The sequence below is a fragment of the Meleagris gallopavo genome, chromosome 11, assembly GCF_000146605.3.
Source record: "Meleagris gallopavo isolate NT-WF06-2002-E0010 breed Aviagen turkey brand Nicholas breeding stock chromosome 11, Turkey_5.1, whole genome shotgun sequence".
Taxonomy (NCBI): Eukaryota; Metazoa; Chordata; class Aves; order Galliformes; family Phasianidae; genus Meleagris; species Meleagris gallopavo.
In genome coordinates this window covers 15077269-15085326 of record NC_015021.2, presented here as the reverse complement: position 1 = coordinate 15085326, position 8058 = coordinate 15077269, and positions in this window count along the sequence as shown.

The following is an 8058-nucleotide window of genomic DNA, read 5'->3' as shown; positions in this document are numbered from 1 at the left end:
GCTCCATTTCCCCAGCCAGCTGAGCTGGTCCTGCAGTCAGCACACAGCAAACAGGCACATTCTGTTCAACTGCTGGAAGGAAAAGATGAGATGCTCCCGTCCCAACCTAACCAAACGTGTGCTGGCACACAATCCTCAGCTTAAGATCCAGAAATCAGGTGACAGCTAGTTGTAAAGCAGGAGCCAATCAATTACTGTAAATTGAAAGCAATCTAATTAGCCAAGAAACAGGGAAAATGCAAGCTGTCTCCACCCTGCTGCTGGCTTATTCTCCGCAGTGGAAATTCCCACTTCTCTTTCTACTCTTTACAAAAGCCCAGAGGACTCCTCTTGACATTGGATGGATGTTCTGCAGGATAAAGCACTGTCCAGGCAGCCAGGAGACGGTTGTTTGCCAAAGACTCCTCCAAGGGAGCTGCAGAGCATTCCTGGCACAGGGTGCAGGGACAATCTGGAAGGAAGGCGTTCCTGCGATCAGCACAGCTTGTGCCATTGAGCTGCCTGTCTAAGTGATGACTGCCATTAGTCAGTAGTCTGAGCAAGGTGCCATGGACAGAAGTCAGCCTGAGCCTGCTGGGACTTGCCTCCCCACCAAGGAGCCTCTTCAACAGGAGGAAAGGCTTTCCTGCAATTTAGAAGCAACATACCCCACCTCGGAGGGAAGAAACCCAACTCAGAGCTGCTTTTCTCTGACTGCTCATTCTCGAGCCTGACCTGACCCTGCTGCACAACACTGCAAACTTTCCCACCTGCCACTCCAACAGCTGCACTGCAGGCTGGAGAGTGGCCAGCGGCCTCCAGGAGTCACTGCCACACGTGATGCAAAACACTGTTCTTCCAGAGAATCTCAGAGCCAAGGCTGCCAGCAACCAGGTCCTCCAAGGATGGAGAAGCGTAACAGAAGGCAGCACAATCTGCTTGCAGTTACAAATATCCTGTGAGCTCAGTAACAGCCATTAACTGGTCACTGTACACAGCCACCTTCACCACGCGTCATTACTGCAAATAGGGCCATTTCCTGGGTCAGTGGATCTGCTGATAAATCAAGTTACAAGACCTTGGTTTTGAGCTTACTAATTTCTGTGACATCAATATCAGATTTCCACAAAGCACTTCTCCTTCACTCACGTGAAGTCACTACAAGCACTCTGTGTCAGCCAACGGGGAGCTCGCACGGCCTGCAGGTGACACAAGCAATCCCCACCTCCAGACAACACACCTACCACACAGCTCCCTGTACCAGAGCACGGGCACTGACTGCACCAAAGGCAATGCTGTAAGAAGAGACCAAAAGATTTGGAAACATCCCAGGCTGGCAATACCAGCCCATTCAAGAAGACCGCTGCAGCAGGACCCCAGACTCAGGCATGGGAAACGTGCAGTGGTTCTGAGCCAGCTTGGCACATGAGACTCAGTGTGCAGCCCCAAATGGATACTACATACCTGTGCAGTACGTACCTGAGCTGCCCCAAGGAAACCCAGCCAGAACGTACCTTAGGCTGAAGCAGGTGCTGCCTCCTGAACTTCCTCTGTCCCTTTCAGGATCCCTGGGCAGGGAATAACTGGATTTATGTAACCTAAAGAGTTTCATGTCATTCCACAGCTCACTCTGGAAGGAAAATTATCTCACACGAGCCCCTTCAGGTGCATTTACCAGCTCCCTAAGACAACAGGGAGGCCTGCCACAGGGGCGTGCAGCTCCTCAGAGCCACAGGAGTCATTAAGAATACATTCAAATGACCCAATGCAGTGCAATGGCAAAGCTTCCTGCACAGGTTCCCAGCACAGCACAGCCCCAGCCAGTCCCATGGGCAAGTCTATGAATGGCACAAAAATACTGGCTGGGCAGGACTGAATGAACTGGGACAACTTGTTAGCTGCATGCAAACAGCAGGATGGAGTTTGCATATCCATCACAGCTTCTGGAAAAGAAAAAAAAAAATTTCAGTGTAAGAAGCTGCTGCACCCTGAGGCCAATACAGCAATCAGCCATTAGTACAGCAGCCTTCACCTTGCCCAGCCTGCCACAAGGAAATGAGGAGCACCCAAGCCTCCTTTAGCCAAACCCTGAGCTCCAAGGCTATCACAGAAACAGCTGCCAACCACCAGAGGGGCCACGCAGCACACCAGTTCCTCTCCAGACACTGAGGGCGAGTCACAAAACAGAGGAAAGCCTTTCAGCACAGCAGTTGGTGCCAGTTCTGCAGAAGCAAACCTCTGCTTCTCTCACAGCTCCTGTCCTCAGCCAGGACTGGGCTCCCACCGCAGTGATCTGGTCATTGCTTGCTGCATCTTCTTGTCCTCCAGTTCTATTGAAGCCATGTGCAGACGAGCCAGGAGATAACCAACAGAATACTCAGTGGGGCAGGATACCAACCACTGCTTCTGCTGCCTTCAGTAGTCAGCCTGGGGAAACAATGCCTCTGGCACATCTTCAATAAACAACCAATACACTGACAGCCCAACCCGCCCCGTGACACAGGACACAACAGGAAGGTCAGCATCAGGCATCTCTGCCTGCCAAACCCTCCAGAGAATTTCAACCATTGCCAGATGGGCTCAATGTTATTGCTACCAAAACAAAAAAAACAAGTGATGGAAACAAGTGATACTGAGAGCTTCAGATCAGAGGCTCAGGAAGATATTAGCACGGCAGCTGCATGAGATTTCTAGTGCAGCTCTTTGCAGACAGCAATACTGCACTCCTAGAGCATACAGACAAAGTTAGGGCTCACTCTGCTTTGTAACAGCTGGGGACAAACAGTGACACAGCCACTGTGTGCCACATCCCCTCCTGGAAAACCACTGGGGTCACAGGGCAGGCCCCAAACAACAAACAGGGGATGGCTGGAGGAGGAAATCCATAGGAAACACCAGAGAAACACAGCCCTCACTGCTGCCTCATCAGCTGTGCGGTGTGATGCAAAACTGTGTGACAACATGAAGGCGATTTCCTGCAGGCACAGCTCTCTGTGGGCTTTTACACAAATAACCCAAACCACAACACTGTTGTATCTACTTGGATGCAGCCAAGGGTGGAGGAGCAGCAGTTCATTATGGCAGAGACCCTCACAATCCAATTTTCTCTGTCAATACTCAGTTCCTTTTTCCCCAAGTTGGCCAAGAACAAAAGTAAGGAACGTTTCAATTAAAAACACAACTGAAAACAATACCTCTCCAAGTAAAATGCTGGTTCAACACAACACCATATTTTGGTAGTTCAATAAAAAAAAAAAATTGGCATTCAATTAAAAAAAAAATAAATAAATCCTGACCAGCTCTGCCTGCAAACAAGTTCAATAGCTGCTGTAAAGCTTCATTGTTTGCATAGTACAGACAAGGCCTTAGGGAAATTGGTCTGCAGCCCAATTTGGCTAACTTGGCTTTCAGAACACCACCCCTGGGCAGAGAAACCAGGCTGTGACTGCCATCCAACGTGGCCTTCACGAGCACAGCCCCAACCACAACAGACGGAGTCGGACACCTCCACCTCCAGAGCACAGCTGGGTCTGAGCAGGGACAGAAAGAACATATCATAAAATCACTGAATCGCAGAATGGTTGGGCTGGAAGGGGCCTTAAAGCCCATCCATCCCCACCCCCTGCTGTGGGCTGGATCCAGGAGAACATAGGTGTTTTGATGCAGTTTTAAGTCCTTCGAAGGGCTCAGGTTCGAATTTCTGTCCCACCACGCACAGAACCGAGGACTGGCCGGCTGCTGAGATGCAATGGCCACAGCGCAGTGGGGCAGTGCTGCTGCTGACAGAAGCACTGAGCGTACAGAAGAGTCGCACGCAGTTCTGGAGGAGCTTCAGCTCACTTACAGTCTCAGCACAGACTTCTCGCCAACCCCTCCCTGTGTGATACCCACACTGACACGGAATCACCATGGGAGCATGGGACAGGCAAAGGTCTTCTGCAGACAGTAAAGTTTCCAATTCAGAAAACAAAGCAAAAATGAAGCAACTCCCCCAGGTTCGCGCTACAAAGACCTGGCAGGAAGGCGGGGGCACCGTGCCAGCAGGCTTCAGACGGACACCGCTTATTAAGCTCAGGATCCCTTCTCCAGCTCCGAACGATTCCAGCCAGAAGGACAGTCACTCCTGGCATCGATCTCAAAAAAAGATCCTGCAATAAAAATAAATCACTCAGCCTTTCAGTGAGCGTCAATGCGTTTCCCCATGCACATGTGCAGGGGGTGAGGTCGCCAAATACCAACGGCATCTGACCCCTGTGCTGGGAATTCCAGCAGCGCCCGCTTTGTTCTGCCTCCAGAACGCTGCCCTAATCACTGCTTCATAGCCGGCTTCGTAGGGCAGGTGATAATTAAGCAGGTCTGGATTAGATACCGGGCTAGGGATTAGTTCAATACCGATTTCCACTTGACAGTTGAGACCTCACAATCACGGCAGCTCTGAAGCTCAAATTGCAACCGAGTCCTGCAGAGAAGAGGGAGAAGGCAGCAGCGGAGCAGCACCACCCCACACTGTGCCCCAAAGCTCCAGGTCCTCCCAGCAACGCACGGCTGAGATCCCCATGCAGGAGGAGTGGCCCTTCAGCTCACCTTGACCAGGCAGAGAGAAGCAAAGCCATCACAAAGCACGCTTTGCCCAAACACCTTCTCCACACAGTGGAGAAATTCAGGCTTTCAGACGCTCTGGGGTTTATGGACAAGGAGACAGAGCTTGAAGCCACGTACTGAGAACTTACCTGGATGCATAAATCACTCCTTTACCTGAAACTGCTTTTTCAGCACGCCCCTATGGAAACCCCTTTATTGACAGCACTGAGTAGCATCAGTTACAAGAAAAAAAAACAATTCATGGGATATCACCATTCAACAGCATAAGAATGTCTTCAGCTGTAGCAGCCAACACTCTGAGATCCATACAGACATTCTCGTGCCCACAGAACTCATAGTGTCAGCCACACGAGCACTGCAAGAACATCCATAGCATGGATCAGGAACAAAGAAATTGAACAGCTTCTTCAGAGGTCCCTGAAAGGCTGCGAGAGGAGAACACGGAGCTCACCAGTGGGCAGAGCATGGCACTGCCCTCTCTCCTGCTGACCAGCACACAGATCTTACCTGGAAAGCACAGGATGAAAAGACTTAAGCCAGAGAAACAAAACCTTCCTTGTCTGAGCAAGGCAAAGGATACTCTCATATTTCACAGCAAAGCACATGCACACAAAATAGCTCAGGTCCAAGAAGAATACACCACATCTACACGCTGCTGAGCTTCCACCATCGGTGCTCAGCTCTTCCTGCTGTTTCCAGTTCTTGGATTAGCTAAACATGAAGTCAGCATGGGTACAAGTGTCCACACCTGAAATCACTGCTCCGCACAGCTGTGCTGAGGCAAAGAAGCACTGCAGCTTTCCTACTGCTCTCCCCTCAATTAGAGGAATTCTTGTTTCTCCTCCTTCCCACCTGGGCACGGCACCATTCTTAATTTGAGGCCGACCAGGATGAGCCCCCTGACATAGCCACCCTGGAAAGCCTCCGTTCCCATTTCCAAGGAGATGTAAACACTGAAGCTGCTTCATCACTGCCCTGATTCTCAGGGCAAACAAATATTAACAAGATAAACAAAAGAATGAAAAATCCCACACACCAAGACTGCAGCTGAAACGCTGCCCTGGGGATGGGCAAGCTGCAGGGAACGCTGGGCTGGAGATGCACAGTCTCCAAAGAGGAGGAAGAGAGAGAAACCTATTCAATCTGAGCACCAGAGGTGAGAGGAAACATTGGATTAAGCCTTGCAAGGTCCATTCCAACCAAGCAGCCATGCTGTGATTCTATGAAAGGGGCTGAGGGATGAACGCACAGCCCTGCAATGCCTTTCTTTGGCACACAGCTGCTGAGCACAGCCAGCATTCATCTCTTGCTGGTTTTCACTAATGGCTCCAATATTTACAGGCCTATATGGAGCAGCTGATGTTCCTCCTGCCCTTCTGTCCTGCCTGTCCCCACAGACCAACTGATTGCTTTCTCGCTTTCTCCCGGACACCAATTAGCAGGGATCCCAAAATATTTCCAGTGCTGCCTAGGGCTCCACAGCGTCTTGGAGACAATGCTGCAGCTGGACTGCTCCAACCCTTCCCTGGCTTCCTTCAGCTCTCTGGAAAGGAGAAAAGACCCGAACAGCTCTACCCTGATGGGGCAGCCCCGGTGTCACCGGGAGAGGTTTCTGCCCTCCATTCCATGCAGTGCTTCAGCACAATGGGCCAGGACCTCACCCACATCCCAACGGATCTCTTCCAGCTGCAGAACCACCTTCCCTTCCCAAAGTCACTTCTTCCCAGAGGAGCTAGCTGAAATCATCCTCATCTCCCACATTCCTGCACATTTGACCTCACCAGGTCTTCCTGAGCCATTCTTCCTTCTCCCTCCTCGTACCCTATGTGCTTTATCTTCAACTTTCATTAATCCACCATCTGCCTCCTCTCACGGAGCCTTAAAGACACAGAGGAGGATGAAAAAGCACAAGGCAGAACATCGCTGCCACCAGACCCCTCTTCCCAACTCAAGACACTGCTATTTATTACTAAACTTTGTTTATAGCTGTGCAGACACCCTCCCACTCACATGGCAGTATTTCATTCAAGACAAGTTTGAATTCACTTCAAGAACATTTCAAAGGATCCCAAAGCATTTGTTTACAAACAGCGTGTGCTGAGAATGGAGAATTCACTTCTCCCACCACTGAGACATGGTCCCCTCAGAGCCGAGGAGAGGCAGCTGTTCCGTAGCACCCAACAGCTGAGGGACAGGAAACCATCGGCCAACAACTGATAACACAGGGGAGATTTATGGAAAACGAGGGCTGAGGACTTCTATTTGGCTGGAGAGAAGGGGGAAGCTGTTGAGGGCTGCAGCTCTTTGCTGGGCCTGGAGGAATGCAGGGAGGCGAAGCGTCCCAGACTGTGGTCATAGGAGTGACTCCAACTTCCAAGCCTCATCTGAAAGCTGGCACCTCCCGAGCTAACGGGAACCTGGGCACCGGGATGGCTTGGCTGCAGAGGGGAGAGCACCCCCTGCTGAGGCAGCCACACGGCTTTCCATCCAAGCCCCAAACAGGCCCAGCCCTGTGTAACTTAAGGCAGGAGTCAAAATCGCAGCCCAGGGAGGCATTTTGGCACGGCACGAAGACACTGGGAAGGCTATAAAACTGAAAGCTCTCTGCAGTCCCAGCCTCCATCCGCAAGACCTACTGTAAACACTCAATCTTCAGAGGAGGAAAAAATGCAAAGGGAAGGAGATCACGCAACTCTTTCAAACAGCAAAGCGCTAGGGACGGTGACGGGTCACGTGCTGTGGAGGCCAAGAGAAGCTGTGAAGGGAAGGGTGCTCCACAACAAAGCCAGAGGAGAGCCAGAGGTGGGAAGAACCCGGGCAAAACAAAGGGTGTCACCAAGAAACGAGGCTCAAACAAAGGGTCTCGCTGAGATCTGACCTCATGGGGCTCCCCAGGACAGTCAATGACCTCAAGGAGACAGGAGGCAGCAGCTCCAGAGCAGATCAGTCAACACAACTGTCCGTGGTAGGAGCGTGGTAGGACTGACTGCCTCATATCCAAACAACCACACGTGATGGAAAGAGCAAAGAAAAAACCACAAAAACACGGGTGCTGGAGGAGAGCTGCCCCAACAGGGGACACAACAACACAACAAGGCAGGGCTGCTCCCCTCTTCCACACAGACCCTGGACTCTGTACGTCCACTGAAGTCACGAGAGAGTGGAGATGGAGCACGGGACATCTCCTCCGCTTTGCCCAGAGCTGGGCAGCACATGGAGAGCTCTCAATCCCCTCGCGCGAAGGCAGGAGATGGCTGGTTCCCTTCCCCATCCCAGAGCCGGGGAGGGGAGAAGGGACTGCCAAAATGGACGGTGCTCCCCAAAATGGATGGGAGGAGAGCCACGCCGACCCGGGCAGGGGCCGCGCAAGGAGCGGTGCCCTCGCACCCTCCCCGGGTGCACACAAAGAAACGCCCGGCCTTCGGGGAAAGGAACGGCGACGTTCGGGGGTCGTCACCACCGCTCTCGGCGCCCCGC